General features: G+C 43.3%; 1 pseudogene; it reads left to right on the top strand.

Annotated features, from left to right (window-relative positions):
• The first annotated feature begins 10,520 nt into the window (after nt 1–10,520).
• LOC138680533 (ubiquitin-conjugating enzyme E2 D2 pseudogene) lies at nt 10,521–11,089 on the top strand (annotated as a pseudogene).
• The last annotated feature ends 2,251 nt before the right edge of the window (nt 11,090–13,340 follow it).

Genomic DNA, 13,340 nt, shown 5'->3' with positions numbered 1-13,340 from the left:
ATCACAGAGGCTGCGTCTCCTATCCCTTTCTCACAGCCGCCCCCAATCCACAAACTTCCTCAATCTTTCACTCTATCACTACTAGGCAATAGTCACGGGTAGGGTGGTTGAATGGAGTACAATGACCGGTGGAGGAGGTGTGGTGTACACGAGGACGCACAGAATGCGACGTCTCTCAGTTGCTGGTTCGAAGCGTGGCACGGGATCGCGCTCGGTCTCACCACTCGACCGGTCACTCCCCAGACCCAAGGAGACCACAGACTAACCAATAACGGCTGAAACACTAGCAAGTGTGACACATACATAGTATGCGATCTCCACTTACCGTGTTTGGAGGGTGATCAGTCCTCGAGGTCAGCCACTACGGGTGTCATCCACGGACGTCCAGGCATGGGTCCAGGGGGTCTCGGATCGCCGGCCACGCCCCACGTTGGTTGCGCCAAATTGTCGGGGTCGTCACGACAATACCCTTCATCCACCAGTCATTCCAAATCAGATTAAAAGCAGTGTTACCGGAGTGAACAATGAGTCAGACAAAAGCTGGTTCAAACTCAGTGTCTGCTTATGCTTCCACACGTAGTGGTAACCTCACAGCAACTGGTTTATTTCCTAACAAACAACATTATATGGTCCATTGGGGGAAGGTGTGCAGAGGGCAGGGTTAGGCGAGGTTTAAGCAATGTATCTAGTATTCAGTCCCTCTGGTTGGCCTGACGTCATATGATAGATCCTCCTTCCTCCACGTCACTTTAAGTTTCCATTTCTCCAGGGACGATACTTTAGCTTCAGAAACGAAAGTAGATTCTTGACAAGAACAAAAACTAAGGCATCACGTTAAGTTTCGATTTCCAGAGAAATGATACTGGGCTTCTGGAATGTGAAACTTGTTTCTTCAGCAAAGTGAATCTGGAGCAAAGGTGAATACTGGCAGCCATGTTAACTACAATTACATATGCATTAGCAAGCGAAGGGGAAAAACTTATTGTTTCACAGCATAAGAATATATAAAAGTACAAAAGTGTATAAAGACATATATTTTTACCTTGACACCGTTCCATCCGGTACCGCAGTGTCCATCCTGTTCAGCTTTAATACGTTCAGGATTCTCCCGTCCGCTTCGCCACAAGAGGACATCTGCCCATGAAGTAAGCTGCCACATGGTGAGCGACCTGCGCCCTTGTACTGCTGTGGCTTTGGCTACAGCTTCTGTTCCCACTGCTGTTGTCACTGCTGCCTTTATGGCCCTCTGGCCCTGGACGGTTGGGCTTCTTACTTCAAATGTTGTGGGGCCCACTGTTGCCCCAGGCTCTAGGGCCCTACGGGACTGCCTGGGCTCTCTGGCCCTCCTGGCCTGTCTGAGCTCCCTGGCTCCACTGAACTCTAACAAGGAAATACTCATAACTTATCCACAGCTGGCCCATCCTTCGTTAACTATTTACACTATCGTGCCCCATCAATTGTCATAACTGAGGTACTGCACCTTCCCCAACATCAATGTCCAAATAGCTGCATTAGATACAGAATATTACATATAACCATAAATACACAATTTACAACGACATTACAAGGCGGCAATATACATACAATTAACCGGGATGTGTTTGGGGCACAAGATGGTATAACAAACCTCTAGAATACAGTAATGGTGTGTGCAAGTGCCCTAGAAAACAGTGCCCACATTTTACCCCCTAGAATGTAATAATGCCCTCTGTGTGCCCTTTTGACAGTCACAGTAACCTGAGTTCCACTATAACAATAAGTGCCTGTTTACTTAACATTTAATAATGTCCTGTGTCTCCTCCCCATACAGCTCCCCTCTACACAGTATGATGCTCTTTTATACATAGTATAGTGCCCCCTCACTGTTTATTACTCCCCCCACACAGTTTACTAGTCCCCAAGTAGCCCATAAACTGATGGCTCCAACACTGTATTATGGTCCCCACACTGTGCAAAGACCCCATATTATCTCCCAAACTCTATGATGACCCCTCATTGTAATCACCACACTGCATGTCGGGGACACCACACACTGTCGGGGACAGCGCTGCGGAATATGTTAACGCTATATAAAAATAAAAATTATTATTATTTTCTCAGATGGTAATGCTACCCACTTCTTGGCAAAAAGCCTTTAGTTCCTGTAGATTCCTGGTCTGTCTAGCATGAACTGCATGCTTGAGATCTCCCCAGAGTGGTTCAATGATATGGAGGTAAGGAGACCTCCAGTCTGCAAATTTGCCTCCAGTATTTGCTGATAACGTGCTGTATTCATTTTTCCTTCAACTTTGACAAAGTTTCCTTTGCCTTTGTAGCTCACACATCCCCCAAACAACAGCTATCCACCTCCGTGCTTTACAGTAGGACTTGTGTTACTTTTATTATAGGCCTTGTTAACCTCTCTCCAAATGTAACACTTATGGTTGTGGCCAAACAGTTAAATTTTGGTCTCATCACTCCAAATTATCTTGTTCTAGAAGTTTTGCGGCATGTCTCTGTGCTGTTTTGCGTATTGTAGGTGAGATAGTTTGTGGAATTTATGCAGTAATGGCTTTCTTCTGGCGACTCAACCATGCAGCCCATTTTTCTTCAAGTGCCTCCTTATTGTGCATCTTGAAATGAACACTGAAATGTACAGAACACTGCTAGTTCTCAGAGAGTCCAGTATTTCAGCGGATGTTATTTGTGGGTTTTTCTTTGAATCCCATACGATTTTCCTGGCAGTTGTGAATGAAATCCTTGTTGGTCTACCTGACTGTGGTTTTGTTTTTACAAAGCCCCTGATTTTCCATTTGTTAATCACAGTTTGAACACTGCTGACAGGTATTATCAATTCCTTGGATATCTTTTTGTATCCCTTTCCTGTTTTATACAGTTTAACTACCCTTTCCTGTAGATTCATTGACAATTCTTTTGCTTTCTCCATGACTCACAATCCAGAAATGTTAGTGGCTGGATGAAAGATGCAAGAGTCTGTCTGGATCCCAGAAACTCACTCAGCTTTTATGCACACTCACTGATAACAAGCAAACAAGTCACAGGTGAGGATGTTACCTTTAGTAGCCATTCAAACCCATTTGTGTCAAATACAGTGCATGTTATCGGGCCAAAATCACCAGGGTATGTAAACTTTTGAACAGGGTCATTTGGATGTTTTGGGTTGTCATTATGATTTAAAAAGAGAAAACACAGTAGTTTGACAATAAACGGCTTCACCCAACCACTAACCATGAGTGGAGATAAAGTTTGGTGTTATCATTCATATTCTCTGAAAAAAGGCCAAGAAAGCAAAAATTGTGCCAGGGTATGTAAACTTTTAATTTCAACTATAGTGTAATGCACCTCAATAGGCTTTTATAGTATTATGCACTATCCATAAATAAAATGCAATACTCACTTCTCTTCCTCGTTCCCCTGCTGCTCTGAGCACCTGCATATCTCAGGACAGCGGGCACCAAGTGATGATGTCATCGCGACCGCTATCGGTGACGTCAGAAGCAGAGGGGGAAAGAGGAGAGGGAGCGAACACTTGCAGAGATGGGCGGGGGGCCCAATGCTGCCACCAGGCCTGCCCTGGCTCATGGGTCCCATAGCGGCCGTGTGGCAGTGCAGGGAGATCGAGTCTCCCTGCTCTGCCACAAAGTCTAACTGTATGGGTGTGCAGCTCATGCCCATACTGTTAACAGTAGCATAGCTCCGAGTGGGCCCCTCAGAGCGTAGGGTCCAGGGCGACCGCACCCTCTGCCCACCCCGGTAGCTACGCTACTGCTTGGAACAGGTGATAGGTGGAGCAAGGAGCTGGATGTCAAACCCTCCCTGATCCCATATTGATGACCTCTCTTAGATATAGGACAATAACATAGGACACCTATCCTACATATACGTAGGGCAACCTTCCATTAGTCCTGGACAACCACTTAGACGTTCTGTATCATTCACTAGGTCAATAACAAAATGATTAAAAGCAGTCGCTGAGCCCAAATCATTACTGTGCCTTTTCATATCAGTTAATTTCTTCACAGAAGTCAATGGGACGGTGACCATATGCAGCATGGTAATATCCCTAGAAGTTTGTATAGCACATAACGTGACAGTCAACAAACTCAACTCTTTCTGTATAATATTTTTTCTCTAATATAAGCTATGTGGAATGCAAATGTGGAAATTTGTGAATAATACATTACAACATAAAAGGACATAAGCAGACATTTAGAACAAACCAAACTGTAACAAAAGTACAAATCAAGTTAAACCCAAAACTCAGAGATTCTTCCCAGATCTAATTCCTGTCTGACTAGTAATGCAAACAAATATAATAGAAAGTGCCAATTACGCCAATGTTAATGTAATAGATATTAAAGGGGTTTTCCAAGTTCTTAAAAAAAGAAACACATGATTCATTCTACTATATTCTAATGACATGTATATACCATTCCTTCTTTATCGCCTTCTTGCCTCAGCCATTTTAATTATTTTGCTTTCAGTTTGCCATAACTTTATTTTTTTTTTAATGATTTTATTGTGTGGTGAATTGTAATTTTGAAAGACGCTTTTCACTTTACCCAGATAATGTAATATAATGAGAAAAAGATCTGCATTGGGCGAAATGGTGAAAAAATGCAATTGATTTACAATCTGTACTATTCCAAAACAAGAATAGCCAGATGGCTGGACAAATAGAAACGAGCACTAAGGTTTTTGCTTCCATTGATCGAGTTTTGTGAGGCTTGTCTTAGATTTTTTTGATTAAAAAAATTGGATACACCCAAAAATATTATCTTTTTTTTCTTGTTTTTTTTTAGATATATGAGGTGTTATACATTAACGCCTCATATATTGTACATCACCACAATACATTACATTAGACACATGTTACTTCTACCTATAAAACCGCACGACAGTATTCACATGGCACTTCTGTTATCTTCATGGGCAGGACCGTTGTAAGACAGTCCACAACCCTACGTATGTATTAAGGTGGAGGATGTCATAGATGGTGACAACAGTTGCCTAGACCTTTCTGGCCACAGCAGGATGTATTAGGCAGGGTTCACATTGCGTTGATGCAGTCCGTTCACCGCACGCGTTAAATGGACTTCACCAACGCTAGTGCCTTTTAAATATCGCGTTATGCGATCGCGATAGCGCAGATGCTCCACCTACACTATCGGTGACAGACCCAGAAACGCTGTAGCCCGCGTCCGAGGGTCTCTCACAGAATTATGGCACATTGCTAATGCATGCTGATTATGACATGCGTTTGCGATGCGCTACATAGTGGCAGTCACTGGGTGCGCAAACGCATACGTTACATAGCGCTAGTGCCGCTGTGTAACGGATGCCATCAGCGCATTGCCATTGACGCAATGTGAACCCGGCCTAATAGAGGCTTTTTAGGGAAGGGTGTGCCCCATAATCAGATTTGGATAAATCATCTGTGATAGCTTGTAAGTGCCTACACATGTACACATGTGGACAAAATTGTTGGTGCCTTTCTGTTAAAGACCGACAATAGTCATTGAAATAACTGGAAACGCAAAAGTAATTTTCAATTTCATTCACTGAATATCTACTAATGAAAATCAGACATTGCTTTTGAATTAATATTCAATATAAAATTTGAAAAAACTACCGCAATTTTCGGACTATAAGACGCACTGTTTTCGTCCAAAATTTTGGAGGAAAGTGGGGGATGCATCATATAGTCCCGATGTACCTTATATGTACTGTATGTCCCCTGTGCCTGTGGATGGGAGAGGGGTGGCAGCGACAGTGGTAGAGGAGTGGGTTACAGGAGTGAAAAGCAGTTAATATTCTAGCAGCTGACCTCAACGTGTGGGGGTGCATGGCAGTGACGTCATGCGCTGCTTTCATGCTGCAGACAGCGGCCGGCATCAAAATAGGACACTACAAGGGAGTGGAGGAAAGATAAGTAGAATTGTTTATTTGTTTATGTGTGCAGCGTGATGGGAACCATGTATACCAGGATGGGGGGGCATGTATATCAGGATTGGGATGGTGGTCATGTATACCAGGATGGGGGGCATGTGCACCAGTATGGTGGGTGGGGCCATATATATCAGGATGTTGATGGTGGCCATCTATACCAGGGTAGGGATGAGGGGACCATGTATACCAGGATGGGGATGGTGGCCATGTATACCAGGATGGAGATGGGGGCCATGTATACCAGGATGGTGGCCATGTATAACTGGATGGGGATGGGGTCCATGTATACATGGATGGGAGGGGCATGTATATCAGGTTTGGGATGGTGGCCATATATACCAGGATGGATGGCATGTACACCAGGATGGTGGATGGGGCCATATATACCAGGATGTGGATGGGGGCCATGTATGCAAGGATGAGGATGGTGGCCATGAATACCAGGATGGGGATGGTGGCTATATATATCTGGGTAATTTCGCAATGCATCTCTGGGAACGGAAGCTGGCGGCGGCAGACGATGGAAGGTGAGAATGGCTGATTTTTTTATTATTATTTTTTACATTAGATCTTTTTACTATTGATGCTGAATAGGCAGCATCAATAGTAAAAAGTTGTTCACAGAGGGTTAATAGCAGCGTTAACGGAGTGCTTTACACTGCGGCATAACGCGGTCCGTTAATGCTGCCATTAACCCTGTGTGAGCACTGACTGGAGGGGAGTATGGAGGGGGCACTGACTGCAGGGGAGTAGGGAGCGGCCATTTTGCGGCCAGACTGTGCCCGTTGCTGATTGGTCGTAGCCGTTTGGCTGTGACCAATCAGCGACTTGGGATTTCTGTAACAGACAGAAAGACAAACATACAGAAGTGACACTTAGACAATTATATATATAGATACATTTTTTAAACTTGTAAAAGTGGGGTGCTTTGAATTTTTATATTTTTTTTAAACATTTGTTTTAATTCTTACTTTATTTTTTAGCCTCCTTAGGGGACTTGAGTCCGTGATCCTTTGCTCACCTAATAAGTATACGTCAATACAGCAGTATTGTGGAATATAGTGTAAATAATAGTCTCATGTGAATGCAGCCTAAGTGCTCGCTTAAACCACCATATGCGATTTTTATTTGCGAGCATTCGGACCAATGTTATTCAATGGGGCAGTGCTGATAACTGATTTTTCACTGATAGAAACTGTCTGTGAAAAAAAATCTCAGTATGCCGAGATTTAACTCTGAAATCCAATGTGTACAAGACAAAAATCAAATTCCATAGTATAACATCCAATTTTTACTTATACATTACAGTTCTGTAGCACAGGAAACTGTAAATGGCCATGTAAAGGAATAATACCTGCTGATTTAAAAATATGGATTGCATACGGACCGCATACAGATAAATGAGAAAAAAAATCGACCCACTTTGTCTGGATGAAAATTCGACCGATTTTTACTATGCTTGTGGGACCCTAGCTTAACGATATGTTCACATGTTGCTTTTTCGCTGCTTTTTTTCTGTAGCCAAAACCTGATTTTGCAGTAAAAAAGCTGCAGACAAAAAGCAGGTTTCACTGTCTTGTTTGCTGCTTTTCTTGCTGCCTTTTTTGCTATGTTTTTCAGGATCCCAAATTTAAACTTTGCTTCCACCATGCCAGCATGAAGAATGCAAGGTGCTAGGCCAGCAGTGCAAGACAAACTGTCATGGCCAAAAATGTTGGCACCCTTGAAATTGTTCCAGAAAATGAAGTATTTCTCCCAGAAAATGATTGCAGTTACATGTTTTGTTATACACGATTGTTTCCTTTTGTGCGTATTGGAGGAACACAAAAAAATTAAGTGAAAAAAAGACAAAATGGACATAATTTCACACAAAACCCTCAAAGTGGGAGGGACAGAATTGTTGGCACCCTCAACTTAATATTTGGTTGCACGGTCTTTGGTATAAATAACTGCAATCAATCGCTTCCTATAACCATCAACAAGCTTCTTACACCTCTCAGCTAGAATTTTGGACCATTCTTCATTTGCATATTGCTCCTGGTCTCTCATATCTGAAGGGTGCCTTTTCCCAACAGTGATTTTAAGAAATCTCCACAGATTAATTGGACTTACATCCAGACACATTGCTGGCCACTTCAGAACTCTCCAGCGCTTTGTTTCCATCCATTCCTGGGTGCTTTTTGAAGTTTTTTGGGGGTCATTTTTCTGCTGGCAAACCCGTGACCTAGGATGCAAACCCAGCTTTCTGACACTGGGCACTACATTGCTGCACAAAGTCATTTGGCAATCATCACATTTCAAGATGCCTTGCACACAGTCAAGGCACCCAGTGCCAGAGGCAGCAAAACTACCACAAAACATCTTTGGACCTAAAGCATATTTGACTGTTTTTACTGTTTTATTTTCTCCACAGGCCTTATTCTGTTTTAGATAAACAGTAGAATGATGTGCTTTACCAAAAGGATCGATCTTGGTCACATCTGTCCACAAGACGCTTTCCCAGAAGGATTTTGTCTTACTCACGTATATTTTGGCAAACTGCAGTCTAACTTTTTTTATTTCTGTGTCAGCAGTGGGGTCCTCCTGGGTCTCCTACCATAGCGTTTCATTTCTTTCAAATGTTGACAGATAATTTGCTCTGATGCACCCTGAGCCTGCAGGACAGCCTGAATTTCTTTGGAACTTGTTTGAGGCTGCTTATCCACCATCAGGACTATCCTGCTTTTTCAACCTTTCATCAACTTTTCTCTGCTGTCCACATCCAGGGAGATTAGTTATAGCGCCATGGGTTGTAAACTTCAAAGGATTGGGGTCAATTCAGTTTCAAATCTGGTCTGCTAAGAGCTGCATTGAGGTCTTGGGATCATTTGATCAACAAGGGCTCTCTCTTAGGGTCATTGACCAATCACTCTTCACCTTGCTAATCCTGAGTTCCTTCCAATTTGGACTGGAGCACTTAGTCTATTGGAAAGTGGCTGATGAACCCTTTTTTAATCATGTTTTCGGGGGCTCAACATTACCATTCATAACCTCCTGTAAAAGCCTCTGACTCTGTAAGGTCCCCTTCATGGTTTGAATTTAGTAAATTAAAATCTTACCTTTCTTCTTCAGGCAGATGTAATATGTATTCCTCTACACCTACTCAATTTGAGCACCTGTTTCTGTTGGTCACTCCGCCCGTGCACACTGCGTTCCTTATATGCTCTTTTGTGTCAGAATGGAGAACCTAATATACCAAAATGTACTGAGAGGTGGATGGAGGAGTTGAAAGTTGATATCTCAGAAAGTGAATGAGAAAAGGTCATTTTATTCACCTACATACTATCTATGGCATGTGAGGCACAAGAGTAGAACTATAAGTTACTTCCTAGATGGTGTCATTGTCCAGCAACACTGCATTCCATTTTTCCCACTGTTTCTGTGATATAGAGAGGAGCATTATGAGACATATACTGTATTATGGAGGTTGTGCCAGCTTAAAATCATTATGGGAATCTACTTTTTTCAGTTTCCCAAACTATAAGTAGAAATAGAGAGGACAAATCTCCTCAGGTGGCGCTGTTGTCCAGTCTCCTACGATATGTCTAATGGGGGTGGTGGAAACACTGCGACATGATCCGAGGAGAGACTGGAGGGGTGTGACTAGGCAAACTCCTGACTTTTCACTAAAGTCCATGATGGTGGGGTTAGACTTTGTTCTCGATTGATGCCAGGTGCTACTCCAGGACAGACCTCGGATGCACTTAGCTGACCCCCAAAGTTGCAGGCAGACGTAACGCCAAGACTAGGTGGACTTGATAAGTACAGGCAGGCACAACAGGAATACTGGGAAACACGGCAAGTGTAGACAGGTACGGCTGGTATACAGATTGGCATGGCAGGTGCAAGCAGGTACAGCTGGTAAACAGACTGGCAAGGCTGATATACAGGCAGCCAGGTGCTGGTGCATACCGATACAGCTGATATACTGGCAGGCAGGTGTTGACGGGCACAGCTGATATACAGGCAGGCAGGTGTTGATGGGCACAGCTGATATACAGGCAGGCAGGTGCTGGTCGGCACGGCTGGAATACAAGGACACAAGGCAAGTACGGGCAGAAAGGTACAGGACAGGTGAACTGACCTGATGGGTACTGGGGACCTGACAACTAGCAAGCGTGCAGAAAATGGACTTAATACATTGCTCTGGCATCTCCATTCAGATGGAGGTGCTTCAAATAATAAGTGTCTCCCACAGGGCTGTGGAGTCGGAGTCATGGAGTCAGTGTCCATTTTGGTGCAGTTGAAGTCTGAGTTGGAGTCTGTATAAAATGGACAAATACATAATAAATTGGGTTCAGTAGTTCAGTGCAGGATGTGCTGTAAATGTTTTCAGAATAATTTAGGAAAGTTATGAAGCGTCTTATAAATGTCTGTTCTGTTCCTGATCTAAGGATCTCTGTTTTTAGTTAAGCTAAATCTGTGCTGCACTTTATAAGAAAATATAAAATTGCACTCTGGATTGTTTAGAATGGTAAATCTAGAAAATTGGAACGTGTAGCGTGTCCCGGATATTGGAGGGGGGGGGGGGGGGGGGCAGCACCACCTCCTCTTTCTCCGCCTCTTCCTTGACTCTCTCCTCCTCCGCCCAGCTCGCCCGAATACCCGCCCGGCACCGGCAGCAGCGAGAGCATCATGGCGCTGAAGCAGATCCACAAGGAACTGAATGATTTGGCCCGCGATCCTCCAGCACAATGTTCTGCAGGTCCAGTTGGAGATGACATGTTTCATTGGCAAGCAACAATTATGGGCCCTAATGACAGTCCATATCAAGGTGGTGTTTTTTCTTGAAACCTTCAAACCTCCCAAGGTTGCGTTTACAACGAGAATCTACCATCCAAATATTAACAGCAATGGCAGCATTTGTCTTGACATACTCAGATCACAGTGGTCCCCAGCTTTAACTATTTCTAAAGTTCTTTTGTCAATTTGTTCACTGTTATGTGACCTAAACCCAGATGACCCTCTAGTGCCAGAGATTGCACGGATCTACAAAACAGATAGGGAAAAGTACAACAGAATAGCCCGGGAATGGACTCAGAAGTATGCTATGTGATGCTACCTTCAAGTCTAAATACACCTGCATTATAGCCGGAATAAAATACACGTCTTCAAAATAAATATACTCACGTTTAGCAAACCTGAACTAAGATGAGTGCAGTGTTTTGACTTTCTTCCAGTATCTGGGGGTCCTCGGATCCCGTACACTTGCACCGTCAAACTCTATCTACTTGTCGAGTGCTAGCTCTTTCGTTTATTCTACTAGAAAATTGGAACTGCATTGCTGCCATAGAAAATAGGTAAGTGCTATATTATGTACATAAGGAGTTTTAGAAAATTGTAACTGCAATATTGCTAGAGGAAAATTTACAGTAAAAGGAAGGTACTTAGCACATAGATTGGCCAATGTATATTATCCCAACTGCCACCGTTAAGCCATACCTTATAGTTGGGTCCATGTCCTGATAAGACACCTCTCTTGGGCTAAAAAGCCTACATTTTATGGGGCAGGAATGAAGCAGCTAATTAAAACCACCAGAGGCTGAAGGGAGTGGGTGTAAGAGTTGCACTTTATGTACATGCTCAGTAGTGAGGTAGTGCTGTGGAGTCAGAGTCCTGGAGTCGGAGTTGGAAGTTAGGAAAAAGGAGGAGCTGCAGTCTGAGGTTTGGCTTACCGACTCCACAGCCCTGGACTCTCCCAGTCATTGACTGAGGACACTTTAGGATGGCGCACGTTGTCCCCTCAAGAAGGAGGGAGAGCACGCCCGCAGCATAGTGCCCGGGATCTGAGAGACATACGCAGCCCTTGGGCAACAGCCGGAGGAGGAAGATGTGTGGGAGGACACCATGGTGGTGTGTGAGTCGGCGTGCAGGGACGCCAATGTTACAATCTATTAAAGTACAAAAATGGGGGCCACTGAGATTTTGCTCAATGGCTGCTTGTTTACTTATTCCCCATTATTGGGATTCACCTCAATCCCCAACTTTGGATGAACGGTCTCAAGAGATGACCCATCTAGATAAAATAGAAGACCTAACTGCTGAATGTAACGGCCCAACTGATAACTATTTTCATGGATTCTCTTTTTGGATTCTCCTGGGTTTCATTTACTTTTTACGGATACCCCAGCGGACAGCACCTAAGGAGCTAGAGACACCCCCAACTTTTTCTATATTTTCTTTTCTCCTTGCTTCTTTGGTAGCTTTATCTGTCTTATAATGTGTCAAGATATGGAATACTCGTTTTCATTCTCCCTTTCTGCTACTTTAGCTCTTTGAGTTGTGATTTTGGATTCAAACTGAATTCTATATAATGGGAATGCTGAATATTACAATGTCAGACCTATTGGGTGTAAACTCATTATATGTTATTTGTGAGACTGAATATGGATTACGTCATTGTATGTTCTTCCTTATATTCTGCTTTAACAAAATCTGTATAATATGAAAATCTTTGTTAAAAATAGATTAAGCATAAAGTTTATTTATGCAGCAGCAGGCCTACATAGGAGTGTAACTAGAAGACCCAGGAATCCAAAAGCGATCTTTTAAGTGGGACCCCCACCCCTATTGCACCTCTGATTGACTTGGCAAAAAAGGAATCACTGTGACAATCTTCTAAATGACCACCTAAGGTCAGAAAATGGTGGGGTGCCTACTGTATGGGGCCTAGGAGGCTTGGCACCTCGGAGCAGGATGTTCCTTGTTTAGCCAGAATCGGGATCCCAGTGATCTCCTTCTTGCAGAGACAAGGAGCACTACTCTGCTTCTCCAATTTCAGAAGATCGGGCAGAGCATCGCCCCTCTTCTCCCAGTGTGGTGGCACCTCTACCACTACCCTCCCGTGTCTCATTGCAGCTATTGTAGCTACAGCAATTGTTCCTCTCCTTGGCAATGTAGTCCAACCAGGTTCCTAACACTTACACAGTAAATTGCCAAAGTCCTGGCCTGCATGCCTCTGTGTCATACAGCGGAATATTGGTCTTATTTCATAAATCTAGGCAATTTTTTTAAAACTGTACTTTTTTTTAAAGTTTCAGAAGTGATAAACAGAATAAGAATTGGGAAATAGACATGGAAACCTATAAGATATTATAATAGCAATGATAAAATGGGGGAGAACAAGGAGAGAGAAGGGAGGAAAATAAAAGTGGGATGAATAGAGAAATCTAGGCTGTAATCACCAATGCAAAACAATGCTTTTTACAAACACATCTCATCTATAATAATCATCCCATTATTACTCCACGTGATTAGAATAATTATCTGGGAGTATTAATGCAGCCTCCTATCTATACATACAGTATATAGCTGCTTATAATTGTGCTGAGGTCACAGTGACGATGCTCCAG

Source organism: Ranitomeya imitator, chromosome 5, assembly GCF_032444005.1.
Source record: "Ranitomeya imitator isolate aRanImi1 chromosome 5, aRanImi1.pri, whole genome shotgun sequence".
NCBI classification, from domain to species: domain Eukaryota; kingdom Metazoa; phylum Chordata; class Amphibia; order Anura; family Dendrobatidae; genus Ranitomeya; species Ranitomeya imitator.
Note: the sequence above shows the minus strand (reverse complement) of the source record. Positions and strands in the feature narration are given on the sequence as shown.